The sequence below is a fragment of the Aedes aegypti genome, chromosome 2 (assembly GCF_002204515.2).
Source record: "Aedes aegypti strain LVP_AGWG chromosome 2, AaegL5.0 Primary Assembly, whole genome shotgun sequence".
In the NCBI taxonomy this organism is placed as follows: Eukaryota; Metazoa; Arthropoda; class Insecta; order Diptera; family Culicidae; genus Aedes; species Aedes aegypti.
In genome coordinates, this window is record NC_035108.1 from 330231394 (window position 1) to 330243232 (window position 11839).

Sequence of the window (11839 nt, forward strand, 5' to 3'; positions counted from 1 at the left end):
GCGAGGAGCTGAGCAGGTTTGGAGGAGCTCTTACCAGCTCGAAAGCGAAAACAGAATGAAACCAGATTCAACGAAGGAGGAATGCTTTATACCCTTAGAATAGCAGATGATGCTCCTCCTTTCATATTCTTCGTTTTCTTATCTGGGAAATAGGCTATATGAAACTGATGTCTGGGTAAGGGATGTACAGATTAGCATTATGCTGTTATTGCAACCCGACGGCACTGCAGCAGCATCCTCGGAAACAGCTTCAAATTGCCGTATTGTCAATTATTCGTAATAAATCAATTATTGTATGATGCTATGAGATGAATTAAGAGATTATAGCAAGTATGTGGTAAACACATTAGGGAATATTATACAAATAACTCTTTAAAACACATTTGTTGGCTCTTAAAAGGGCCGATTGAGTTGTTGAATTTGCGTAACACGGACATATTTTGACGGTGCACTGGTTTCAATCCTTCTCGCCCGATGAGATTAGCGGTGCGGATGACGATGTGCGCTTCAACAAGCGGCTTTGGTCGATTTTCTTCAGCCATCTCGAACGAATTAGGGAATATTACACAATCAACTCTTTAAAACACATTTGTTGGCTCTCAAAAGGGCCGATTGAATTGTTGAATTTGCGTAACACGGACACATTTTGACGGCGCACTGGTTTCAATCCTCCTCGCCCGATGAGATTTGCGGTGCGGATGACGATGTGCGCTTCAACAAGCGGCTTTGGTCGATTTTCTTCAGCCATCTCGTACAACAGCTTGCCTCTGGTGGCGAGGAGCTGAGCAGGTTTGGAGGAGCTCTTACCAGCTCGAAAGCGAAAACAGAATGAAACCAGATTCAACGAAGGAGGAATGCTTTATACCCTTAGAATAGCAGATGATGCTCCTCCTTTCATATTCTTCGTTTTCTTATCTGGGAAATAGGCTATATGAAACTGATGTCTGGGTAAGGGATGTACAGATTAGCATTATGCTGTTATTGCAACCCGACGGCACTGCAGCAGCATCCTCGGAAACAGCTCCAAATTGCCGTATTGTCAATTATTCGTAATAAATCAATTATTGTATGATGCTATGAGATGAATTAAGAGATTATAGCAAGTATGTGGTAAACACATTAGGGAATATTATACAAATAACTCTTTAAAACACATTTGTTGGCTCTCAAAAGGGCCGATTGAGTTGTTGAATTTGCGTAACACGGACATATTTTGACGGTGCACTGGTTTCAATCCTCCTCGCCCGATGAGATTAGCGGTGCGGATGACGATGTGCGCTTCAACAAGCGGCTTTGGTCGATTTTCTTCAGCCATCTCGAACAAATTAGGGAATATTACACGGACGGTGACGGCTGTGCCGCTCGATCTAATGAACCAGAATGACCGCGCTAGCCTCCCGCATGGCAATGACAGCGGAGCACTGGCTGGTAGCGACGATTTCTGGCCGAAAACGATTATGCTGGCTGGTGCACTCAAATGAGCGGCTTCAGTTGCTGCGGCTCCGAAATGCGTGGTTCTTCGGTTCTAATGCGTGTTGTATTCGCGTCCTATTGAAAACTGAACTGAGGACGCGAATGACTCTCGAAATTTGCTCGCCGACCGTGTTCACAGTCTGACGGCAAAAAGAAGAATGAGGGAAGAAGCAGGGTGCGGTGCGCTTTTATAGTGGGAAGCGGAACCGAAAAATGTGCTTGAACGTGATTGGTTAGATAAGAAAGGGGTCAACGTTTTACGATATTTCAATAGTTTGTTGCTAATAATCAATAGTGTCCTCCATTTGGATCGACGCGTAGATAAATTTCCAATCGATTCATGGATAAATATTGAAAATCTATCGATAAATGACTGAGTTATTAGCGGTCAAAACCTGACCATTTTTCGTTACATGCTCAATTTTTCGTTTTTCTGAATTGTACCCCCATATGTTGCCGTAAGACGTTATCCAACGTCAAAAATCATACAGAATGACTTATTTTGTATGGTCCAAGCTGGGTTATACTTCACTGAGGCCTTAAGTGTCCGTAATATGAATCAAAACGGTATGCACATTTTCATTTATTTCCATATTTTTATGATGCGGAATCAAAATCTTCACCCACCATCCGAAAGTTAAGTGGTTTTGAAGTGCGATGACGCTGAGCAAGGATGGAAATCTAGTGATCATGACAAAATCTATGATGCCTTGCGTTGTTCTTTATCCTGCGATCATAGCAACAACGATTAACTCTTTGTCGTCAAGTTATCACAACAAACTACGCTCCGCGAATAATGCATCGGGTTGCACGTGTGCTAGCGATTAACTGTTCGCGAAAAAAAGTTTGATTATATCGAGGATTTTTCCACTTTTACTTAATGATCTACCTCCATATATGTTGTTTGTGATTCTAAAACCATTCGGACATTGGTTAAGTGCGAAATAATAGCGCGAATGCGGCATGATTCAAGTTGATCGCTACTTGTAACAACATCCGATAAACTCTTTGTCCCACGACAAACAGTGCATCGGATGCTTCATATATCAGCTCTACGCACGCGTAATGAAGTGTTGAAATCATGCTGCTGCGAGTGTAACGGCCGTCTTAGATTATTCCAATACTGTGTTGTTGATCGCTAGAGCCGATTTTTTTTCCATCCTTGACGCTGAGGAATCATACAGAATGATATATTTTATATGCTTTTTGATAAGCTAAACTTCACTGAGTGCTTAAGTGTCCGTAATATGAATCAAAACGGTAGTTTGATAAGGCATTATATTCAAGTTTTGAGGTGAATTACTAGGATTATTCAATCATTTGCTCAAAATAATCCCCAGCGGCAGTTGCTGGCTCCATGGCAGTAATGTTTATAACAGCGATAATAAAATTTTAAATTTTTGTTCATTTTTCTCCAAAATTACGAACCGTTTAGCATCGTTTTCTGAATTTTCACACCTTCAACACAAATATCTAACATTATACAGAAAGCACACTCAAAAAAAATTGTTTTTTTTTTTTCAATGGCACTTTGTGCTCATGGCCACTACTGTGCCGAAATCAGTTTACCTGTATCTTCTTTACCGATACAGATCTATTTTTAACTAATCTATATTTACATCTTCCACTCTCTTCTACTCTTTTCATTCTCACACCGAGCAGGTAGGAGAGTGCTCTGCTGTTTGTCCAATCGATTTCCATAAGCCATAGTCCATTGCTCTTGAGTTGGTTCATTTTTGCCGTGTTCCTGAGTCGTTTGAATTGAACCCATGACCTTCCGCTTATGAAGCGAAAGCGTAACCTCAAGGCTACGGACCCCCCTAACTCAAAAACTATTGTCTTAATATATTTCTGCTTAAACCATATACTTTTCACGGAATCATTCATGCCGTAGTTTGTCCTCGATCTGTTGATTTGCAGAAAATTATTCGAACGTAGTGCTCGCCTTCTATTCACGTTCAATTGCAAGCAACGGTGCTCCAATTACCGTTATTATCAAATAAAATATACCATTCAAACGGCAGTCAGCAGTTGATTCCTAACGTTGTTCTACACCTCTGGGCCGATTTTGAAAAAAAATCCTTAGTCAGAATTTTGAGTTACGCCCTTTTAAAGTTTATATGAAAAAAATCACTTAAAAAATGCCATTTTTACTTGTTTAAACAAAGAGATTATACAAAAATATGTAGTTTTTATTTTTTATCTGGTTTTAGATATTGAAAAACATTTTCATAAAAAAAATCTAGATCGACATTTGCTATGTTTAGTTATTACTTATCATCCAATACACGAACAATTATATCTAACAATCTAACGCCTAATAGTGATTTTATGAAATTCAATACAGTACCAGAACAACGGCCTAACTGACAAATGTAAACAAATTGAGTTTTATTCACCTAACAGTTTATTTGATAAACTACAATCATATAATGCACAACTGTTTCTTAAAAATAACGTTTTTCACGAAATAAGTGAGAAAAACATAAAGGCGCATTTGATATTCTCTTTTGATACGAACTCTGATGTCAATTTCGCCCACCTTCCCCCCCTGCGGTAACCGGGCGCATTTGCGATTGAGTGTGGCAGCAGGGCGCATTTAAAACTGAGTGTGCAGAAGGTCGATAGTGAAGAAGGTTCGTGTGAAAGAGCGTAGCAAAACGGCGAAGCTGATGATAGTGAAACCAGAAGGATGAGGTAGAAAGGCGCAATCGCTGCTGTCAAACTGAAGGAGACGAAAAACCGAGGGGCGCAACAATCCTCAATTTTGATGAATGGCGCATGATGCTTTTTTATTTATTTTAACATGTTGTTCATAATATGAAAATAAATCAAATGGTTTGTTACAAAAGTAATATTGTAATGGATCATACAAAAATGCATCATGTGATTAAATCGATCGGAAACATAATATAGAATTGAAATTATATCCGCTGAACTTCAAACCGATTTTACTGACAATGTATTAGTGTTCACATTCGCCCTAATTCTGACTCTGTATTGAATTGTCCAAAGCATTCAAATAGAAATGAATAATTCTTGGACAGGGTATGCAGATACGCCTTTTTGAAGTGTATGGAAAGAATATTACATGGTGAATTCCGTTTCATATATAATCAACGGTTAGGTGCATACATAATCATTACACCTCTGCGGTTGTTCTTATTTCATTCAATTTAGCAAGTTGCACAAAATTTACATGTACACATATTGTCTAGATTGACATTATAAAAGGGCCAAAGTATAATTGAAATATATACACAACAATATAGCTGAACATCAAAGTTGATTGCAACATTCGAACATAACATATCTGTATCTACACAATTCTATATTCTATATTCTATTCAATTCTATTTAAATCTTTTCTATTTTAATCTGTTCTATTCTATTCAATTCTACTCTACTTAAATTTATTCTATTCTGATCCACCCTACTTGTTCTTGTACATATTTTTACAAATTCCAATGTTGTTATCAGCAACTGCGCGCAAAAGAATTGAACGATTCACTTTTGATGTTTGTTCGATTTTATAGCGCTGACAGGTCTGTGAAACAGCGCTATGCACAGACTACGACACCAGCTCATTATGTCAGCCTAGCCCTCGACCAGTTGCATTGCAGAAGTCTTTTACATCAAACATGGTGATATGATATTTCGAAGATTTTGACAGACTCTGCTCTTCCCAGCTCTCGACAAACTTGTTCAAATTACCTTTAAAACGAGGATCCAGCTCAAATGCAAAGCATTTAATACAAAATGCTTTAGTTCCCTAAAATACATTAAAACTATCATATATAAGTTGAAACCCTTATTTGGACTTACTGTGAAATAATAATTCAAATCTTCATTTTTATGGATCATATGAGAAGCACGCATTAGGAGTCAGAATCTGTGCATAGCAATTTTTACAGAGCTGGGAGCGCAAAAAAGCCGTACTAATATCGAAAGTGTACCTTTCAAATCTTTTGCGCGCAGTTGTTAATTTTTACAGTGTCCATTTGTAAAAATATGTATAAGAACAAGTAGGGTTGATCAGAGTAGAATAAATTTAAGTAGAGTATAATTGAATAGAATAGAACAGATGAGAATAGAAGTATATATGTATGACTATATAATATAGATAAAGATAAGTGATGTTCGAGTGTTTCGGTCAACTTTGATACAGTCATTGTTCAGCTATATTGAAATGTGTATATTTCAATTATACTTTGGTCCTTTTTCAATGTCAGTATAGACAACATGTGTACGTGAAAATTTGGAATCGTTCAAATATTACGAAGGTTCGGTAGTATTACATTTGAATACAATTTGAATCATTTCTTCTATGCAACTTGCTAAATTGAATGAAATAGGAACAACCGCAAATGTGTAATGATTATGTATGCACCTAGCTAACTGTTGATTACAGATGGAGTAGAATCCACCATATCCCATATTCCATATTCTTTCCATACATTTCAAAAGGGCGTATCTGCATATCCTGTTCAAGAATTTTTCATACAAATTTGAATGCTTTGGACAATTTCCTAAAATCACTAACAGGCGTTAATTTGGTAGATATCATTTTTATTAGTTATAACTAAACATAGCATTGGCCCTTTTCAAATGTCGGTCGAGAAATATTTTAGAAAAATGTATTTTTTAATATCAAAAACCATATAAAAATTAAAACTACAAAATTATATTATAATCTCTTTGTTTAAACAAGTTAAAGTGGCATATTTCGTGTGATTTCTATCATATAAACTTCAAAATGGCGTAACTCAAAATTCTTACTAAGGATTTTTTTTCAAAATCGGCCCAGAGGTGCAGAACAACGTCAGGAATCAACTGCTGACTGCCGTTTGAATGGTATATTTTGTTTGATAATAACGGTAATTGGAGCACCGTGCAAGCGATACCAAACACTAAAAGCTATATTTTCTCTTTTTCAGATTTGGACTACTCTTATCATTATGCACCAATAACATTAGAATCAAACTGAAATAAGATAAGTAAATTCAAATAAAAATTCAAAGCTTGAAGAAATTTTCAAAAGGGGCCGTCCATATACCACGTGGACAACTTCAAAATGTAAGGGGTACGAAAAATTCCACCCCAGTCCATGGAAAAAGGATGGAGTACTTCTAATATGATGAGCCACAAAATTAGTTTTTCATAGTGTTAAACAAATTGTATTTTAAACTTTTGTTTTTGAACATGAAGCTTTTCTAATAAACTTTTTTTAAAGCCCAGGTAGGCATTTTGAAACGAAAAGCAAGATTGACGATTCCAGCCCCTTATGAAACTATCAGTACATATCTTTTTCTATCATGCTCTATAGTATGGTCGTCCATAATTTACGTCACGCTTGTTGGAAAGGGAAGTATAGATATATATAACTTTAAATATAATACTTTCGATGTCTCTATACAAAAGTCAGACAAGCGAGGAAGGGGTTGGCCAAATTTGGCATAACGTGATATACGGATGATTTCTTTTAATTTTTTCTAAGCTTCGCTTAAAATTGCTAGTCAACCGCATACAAACTTAACTATTTCAGAAGAAAATAAGGTCAATACTTCGTTCTGGCCAGTACTGTACAAACTTGTTATGGCTCAAACAAGGCTGGATGTAACCACCAGCTGGATTGGAGCTGAATGATATGCGCAGGTTTCTCCCAGACATGGTCTACCTGGGAAGAAATTAAACATGGCAGAAATTTACAAAAATGACGAGCAATAATAACGAACCGTGTACTGGTTTCAAATTGATCAGTATTTTAGATATTTTCGTTCTGTTATCTTTATGAATCCAGATAGTGTAAACCTAGTTTCAACTAAATAAGTTCTTCGCTTATCTCTCTCAGCCTACATTATTGATTTCTTTTAAAAAGACATTAAATAATTGATAATATAATCTTAAAATCGAACATAGATACTGACATTCTTGAGCGAAATTATTCACTAAATAACAAACATATTTAAGAAACCTGATCCACAAATATCAGGACAAACCACTTACAACTTGTGAATTTTACGGTTCATTTGTCATAATTAACTTCAAAACTCAGCAAAATTCATATGGATGTAGGCAGTTTTTTTTGAATAAGCAATTTTTTTCCTTAAATTAACGGTTTTATAATCTGTTTGTTTTTTAAACTATATGTATGGTCATTGAGATGCGGCTTATTTTTCGAAAGTAACAAAACAAAAAATCCAAATTCAAATAATATAAAAAGAGAAACTTCGAAGTTTGAGACAAAAATAAGAAGATTTACGAGTGGTGCAAGCGAAGTGAATTTTTAAGTTACTGAATATGACTTACAGTGAAGGTTTCAAAACTTCGTAAATTTTTTAGTCAATTTTAATGGTCTTCGATCATTTTTTTTTCAAAATTAAATTTAAGAAAATTTGTAGAAATTTGATATATAAGTATTAACCAGTTTTAGTTAAGAGTAGTTATCTCCAAAAATATTCCTCATTGTACCAGAAAAAAAAACCTTGTTTGATCTTAACTTCATGAAAACTCAATCTTTTCACAAGCTTATGAAAATTATTTAGTTGTTTCTCATCTCCGTATGCAACACATTGAAAAAAAAAGTTTTCGCTTGAATATGCAACAGAAACTACCTGCTACAAAAACATGATTTTTGATTAAATAAGAAATCAAATTATTTTAATTTTTAACATTTTTTGCCTTGAAATATATTTTACTGTTCAACTGAAGCTTAAAAAAATCTTGTTATAACTATGAGCAGGCATGGGAAAATTCATTCATTCAGCCTCATTTTGACAAATCTGTTCATTCCCTTGACAGTTTCTTGCTGGTCATTCACAAGCGAATTATAACTCTCCCAATGAACACCATGGAAATAAAGTACAAATGAACGCTCAACATACTGCGCACAAGCAATGAATAACATCAAAATCAGTGAACCCATGCGATCGTAGATCTTTGACTTTATTTTCAATCACGGGATTGTAGCACAAACATTCACACGTGAATCATTCTTGTTTTGTGAATGAATGTTAAATTGCATTCTTGAACATCGTTGTTTAGATTCACAGGATTTCAACGTGGTAGTATGACGGCATCGTCTTTATGGAAACTAAGGTATTCTGTTTTTCATGAGAGATGTATTTGGACAGCAGATGGGTGATAAATTGAATGGAGAATGTATATTAACAACGTTGTGTCCTCTTCTCGGCATTACATCCCCACTACGACAGAGCCTGCTTCTCAGCTTAGTGTAGTAAGAGCACTATCACTTAGAGCTTTTTTGCGAAAGTTGCCATTTTTGCATACGTATGTCATGTTGCAGACACTATGATACTCCACACCGTTAATGAACCATCAAATTAAACCAAGACGTGTTTTGGACTCCACTTTGCTTAGGCGGCATCTATAAATTACGTAACGCTCTAGGGGAGGGGGGGGGGGTTGTTGGCTCAAGCGTTACGGCTCATACAAAAAAATGAAATTGTTCATACAAAAAACGTTACGGACGGGAGGGGGGCGGTCCAAAAATTGCCAATTTTGGCGTTACGCAATAAATGGACGATGTCTTACTGTGAATAAGGAGGATGAATGTCTTTCATAGTTTAACGTTTTATCCCAAAATGGTGCAGAGGATGTGTGATCGTTTTGCGCAAAATTCTCGAAAAGACTTCGTCGCTCACAACCCCACTTCACCCTGAGGGAAATAATGGCTACGCCCATTCTCTAAACCCAGGAAAGTCGAGGAAATTCAAGATCCTGAAGTGGTCGTGAATCGACATCAGACAACTCCAGCATGGCTTTGTAGCCTCGGGCCCACGTTATTTATAGATGGCGATTATATCCATATGTAATCCCACTCTCCCCGAAAATCCTAGCTTTGAGTCGTTCAGAATGGTTCATTAACGAGATACATTTGACATCATATTACAATAACATACAGTCAACTCTCCATAACTCGATATTGAAGGGACCGCCGAGTTAGCCATGAATGGCTATGGCTATGGTTCTCTAACTCGATATCGGGAATGAGTAGGGCAAACCATCAACGGTGGAAAGTTGCAGAATACCAAGCTGAACTTGTTCGGGGCTGGTGTCAACACATAGTTTTTTCTGTCTTTTCTTCGCCGGTTCATCTGACTTCTCGACAGTCGGTTCCGGAAGATCCATTGCCGCATACACAACGGGATGAAGTTTGTAAATATGCCGTTTAAAGTTACCAGGCATCAGGGTTTCTTGCTTGTAGCTGCAGTTGTCTTCGGCTCGACAGCAAAATTTACCGTCCTCCACCCGGATTACCTGCAGCAGGACATTTTTTTGGGTACAGCGCCGTTTCATCCTAAAATTTGTTTATTAGGTGTGTGTCGCTCAAATTAAAAATTTTAACTACTTACTTGCGGTTTTTAAGTTCGGGAGAAAGAAGATATTTGTAACCAAGTGAAAACGAATTAGAACCAAATAAACTGTACTTCACAGAATGCGATCAGCAATCCGACGTTCTTGAATGGATCTTTGCGAATGAAAGATTGCGTTCATCTGTGATTCTCTTGACAGTCATTCAGAGCGCGAATCATATTGAAGGGAATGAAGTGATGCATGAACACAAACATCAAAGAGAGTTGTCAAAGTTTTCGCGTTTGCGTTTTATCTCTTTCTTCTGAATGAATGCGTAACTCTCCACATGTATGGTTGCTGAGATTGACTTTCACTACAGACACAAGCTGATTCATGAATTCAAATTGACTGTTGTGTGGAGTGATTTTTCCCATGCCTGACTATGAGTGGAAAATTGCGGTTAGGTAGCAAAAATTGCACAAAAGGTTTTTTTTTTCTTAAATTTGTGGAGAATTGCTTCCAAGACCTTTTTAAAGCTTCTCAAATTGAGAAAATTTGTTTTACTTCAAACATATATTTAATCGGAATGCTGAAAATTTTGTAGTTTTGTTAAAAAAAAATATATTTTTTCAGTTTTTACTAAACAACCAAGTAAAAACTATGTTTAATTGAATATGTTTCATACACAGTTTATAAGCCAAATAAGATTCACCCCTAAAACTTAATATTTTTGTCTCAAACTTTGAGGTTTCTCTATTTTTGTGATTTGAATTAAGAAAAGCACGCGAACGTCATAATACATGTAGCTAAAAGACTGAACTTAAATTTTTCAGACATCGTTTAACAACTTTATTCTATTATTTTGGAGAAAAATATATCAAATTCAAAAGGCACTGCTTTTAATAGAGATTGTAGGTTTTAAGTACGTCCTGATGGATGCACTAATATTGTATTTATTTGGAGCATAACATACATCTTTATATAGTTGCTTATTTAGCCCCACGACATATTTCAAGCACAATAGACGAAAAACGCGTTATTTTCAGAAGACCTCTCAAAATACAAATAAAAATATTCAAAATTGGCAACACTGCCATAATGTAATCGAATATATTTTCGATGTATTATTTTTATTAGAGACTGAAACGCGCAAAAATTGGTCAGTCGAAATTCATAATTCAAAAACATTTTTTTTTTCCTTGTGGTAACTTAATTCATATAGGGTCAGTGTTCCCTTAGTAGACAGTCCCCTATAGTCGCACTAGTGGCTTTTTACGGCCGTTTCGCTACTAAACGGTTCAAAATACAGTCAGGTCTCCTATTAGACGCATGGTTGGGGGGCGTAATAGGAATCTACGTTATAGGAGACCCAGGGCTTATGGGATTTCATCACTTTGGGGGTGTCGTTGAATATCTCGTATACTAAAAGAGATAGTACAGTACTGTCTTCGGCGAAGTTTCAGTACTAAGTACGATCTACCTTTAGGAGTTGAGGATGATCCTTTTAGTTGAGAACTTGGCCGGTAGGGGCGCTTTTTCTGATTTGCACTATATGAACCATGGGGGATAAGAATGCAAAATTTTGTAACATATGATATCTCTGAATCCTGATGTTTTGGAAGGTTGGTGTCTTCGGAAGAGTTGTTCAGTAGCTCAAGGGCTGACATGTGGTGGCCATTTTAATACGGAATTACGCCACCAGGCGGCGCTAGTGGGCATGGAATTTTTGTTTTGCGCATAGCTCAGTTGCCTGACCACTTAGAAAGATGGCGTCTTCGGCAAAGTTGCTCAGTATCACAAGGGCTAACATTATTTGAGCCGAAAACTTCGAAATTTTGCCACTAGGCGGCGCTAGTGAGCCAACAATTTTTGTTTTGCGCATAGCTCAGTAGCTCGACCACTTAGAAAGATGGCGTCTTCGGCAAAGTTGCTCAGTATCACAAGGGCTAACATTATTTGAGCCGAAAGTTTCGAAATTTTGCCACTAGGCAGCGCTTGCGAGCAAGGAATTTTTATTTCGTGGATAGCTCAGTAGTCTGACCACTTAGAA

The 11839-nt window shown here is 36.8% G+C and overlaps 1 long non-coding RNA gene across 1 annotated transcript in view; it reads left to right on the top strand.

Moving 5' to 3' along the window:
- LOC110676782 overlaps nucleotides 1–6732 on the top strand; it is a 262844-nt gene extending 256112 nt beyond the window's left edge. Inside the window, exon 4 of the long non-coding RNA XR_002500718.1 lies at nucleotides 6411–6732. This is a non-coding gene — a long non-coding RNA (uncharacterized LOC110676782). The remainder of the gene's footprint in view (nucleotides 1–6410) is intronic.
- The last annotated feature ends 5107 nt before the right edge of the window (nucleotides 6733–11839 follow it).